This window comes from Medicago truncatula, chromosome 6 (genome assembly GCF_003473485.1).
Source record: "Medicago truncatula cultivar Jemalong A17 chromosome 6, MtrunA17r5.0-ANR, whole genome shotgun sequence".
Taxonomy (NCBI): Eukaryota; Viridiplantae; Streptophyta; class Magnoliopsida; order Fabales; family Fabaceae; genus Medicago; species Medicago truncatula.
Window position 1 is genome coordinate 26,170,319 of NC_053047.1, and position 2,632 is coordinate 26,172,950.

The 2,632-nt window shown below is 32.8% G+C and overlaps 1 non-coding gene across 1 annotated transcript; it reads left to right on the plus strand.

Moving 5' to 3' along the window:
* Positions 1 to 307: 307 nt before the first annotated feature.
* On the plus strand, positions 308 to 414 carry LOC112421481 (small nucleolar RNA R71). Its single transcript, XR_003011807.2, has one exon. It is a non-coding gene; the product is annotated as a small nucleolar RNA R71 (small nucleolar RNA).
* The last annotated feature ends 2,218 nt before the right edge of the window (positions 415 to 2,632 follow it).

Genomic DNA, 2,632 nt, shown 5'->3' on the forward strand with positions numbered 1-2,632 from the left:
AGCAGGTGTGACGACACTTACAGTTAATTTATCAAATTTTTGAAGAAGTGTGTCCACCTTAGCAGATAGATGATCAAGGGTAGAAACCTGGCACATACCTTCCTATTTTTTAAAGGGTGGAGGAGTACCTTCAGTGATAACTCTCTCACTTGTCCACTGATAGTGGTTGTATGCCATGTCCTCGATCAAATCATATGCTCCTGTGAAAGTTTTATTCATTAAAGCTCCACCTACAGCTGCATCAACATTCATTTTTGTGGAAAACAAAAGACCATTATAAAAAGTGTGGATAATAAGCCAATTCTCAAAACCATGATGGGGGCAAAGCCTAAGCATTTTTTTGAAACGCTCCCACGCATCGTAAAGAGATTCACCATCTTTTTGAGTGAATTGTGTGATTTGACTTCTCAATTGAGCAGTTTTACTATGGGGAAAGAATTGGGAAAGAAATGCCTTCCTCATTTGGTTCCATGAAGTGATAGAGCCAATTTGCAATGAATGAAACCAAGCACTAGCTCTATCCCTCAAAGAGAAAGGAAAGAGGTGCAGCCTTACGGCCTCTTGGTTTGCCTTCAAAGTTCCACTGAGTCTTAAAAAAATTGAAACATGAAAATTCGGATCCTCAGTGGGTGATCCGAAAAATTGATTTTGCTGCACCAGGTAAATAAGTGCAGGCTTTATTTCAAATTTAATATCCTCAACCGTTGGGTACACAATAGCATCGTACGGCTCATCTGAAGATGTGATTGCATACTCTTTGAGAGCACGTTTCTCAGCCATATCGTTATTACTGCGTGTTTCTTTGAGCCGTCCCTGAAATCAAAGCGGTTAAGGATAGAAAATAAAAATAAAAAAAATGAAGAGAGGGAGAGAGATATATATATATATATATATATATATATATATAAAATAAAAATAAAATAAAATAAGGAGAAATAGAGGGAGAGAGATTTTATATATAAATATATATATATATTTTTTTTTTATTTTTATATTTTTATTTTTATAGAGAGGGAGATATATATATATATATATATATATAATAAAATAAAATAAGAGAAGGAAATAAAATATATTATAAATATATAAAAAATTAAAAAATAAAAAGGTAAGAAAAAGGAAATAAAATATTTTATAAATATATATATATATATACTATTTTTTTTTTATATTAATTTTTTTTTTATATTACTTTTTTTTTTTAGACTAACCACTATTAAAATGTTAATCAAATTACAATAACTCCCCGGCAGCGGCGCCAAAAACTTGATGAGATAAAACCGCAAGTGCACGGTCTTACCGAAGTAGTATGAAAAGAGTATCGTTCCGACAGGGAGTTATGAATTCAATTAACTTTAGATAATGATTAGACTAAATGTTTATAAGGTAGAAAGTTGTATTTTTATATATTTAAAAGAAAATAATAATAAAAGATAAAAGCCTTGGGGTTATTGGTTCATCCTAACGGCAAGTCCTTCTCAAACCAAACTATTAAACTTATAACTTTATGTTAGACCTAATTTCTCAAGACAGTTTCTCTTTTGTTCCTCTAGCAACCAAGCCTATTTCGCTGACTTGATTACTATTAGATTTTGGTTCCTTTAACAACCAAGCCTATTTCGCTGACTTGATTGTTATTAGTTCCCTTGAAGATCGAAACTATATGTCTCAAAGATTGCAAAGCCTATTTCGCTGACTTTGCAATCCTTGTCTGAATTCACTTGTTCGAATATCAAAGCTCCACTTTCGTTTTATGAATTGATATTTGGAATAATGGACGAACAATTATCAAACCCTCCACTTTCGTTTCCACAGTTTGATAATGGTTAATCCATGTTAAGACGGTGAATTCAGATAAGAAATTAGGGTTACATAAGATTAAGGTTTAAAGCTTGGTTTGATTAGGATTATGTCATTAGACTTATCCAACAATCCCAAGACAAGAGAAGTCTACTCACTAATGTTCATCGTAGACAAGGGGAAGAAGAGAGAATGCATAAAAGTAAATAACAAGAAAGTAAAGGTGAACTTTTATTAGAAAGACAATTGTCACATATTGTATTCCAAGAAAAGATGAATATTTGTGATGGCTAGCTACTCTATTTATAGTACACAATTGACTTAAAATCTAAGCAAGTATATTCCAAGAATATTCCTCGGTAGATTGTGCGCCAAAATAGTATAGCTTGGAGCTTAAGCAAAAGCAGCAAAAGGTCTTCTGGAGGGTGGCACGGCCGTGCCAAGGCTAGCACGGGCCGTGCCAGGCTTCTGACTTGTGGGAGATATATTTTGTTTCCCAATCTTCGTATTTTCGTGTCCAATCTGCTCCAAATCCCTTTCTTTTGCTCCAAGACTCAATCCATCCAATATTCTTCCCTGAAATATAATAAATTGCAATTTAAAGTAAACTATCCTAAAAAGGAAATAATACTAATATAAAATTATATAAAGTCTAAATAAAACTAAACTAAAAAGCATAATAAAATAGCATATAAATGACTCATCAAAGTGCATGATGTTTAAATTGAAATATTCATGTTAACTGTTGTTTGGATTATGATAATGTAATACTTACCCCAGTGGATCTGTTATGGACCGTCTGCCTATCTGTATGGATGGGTAGACGTTGTGC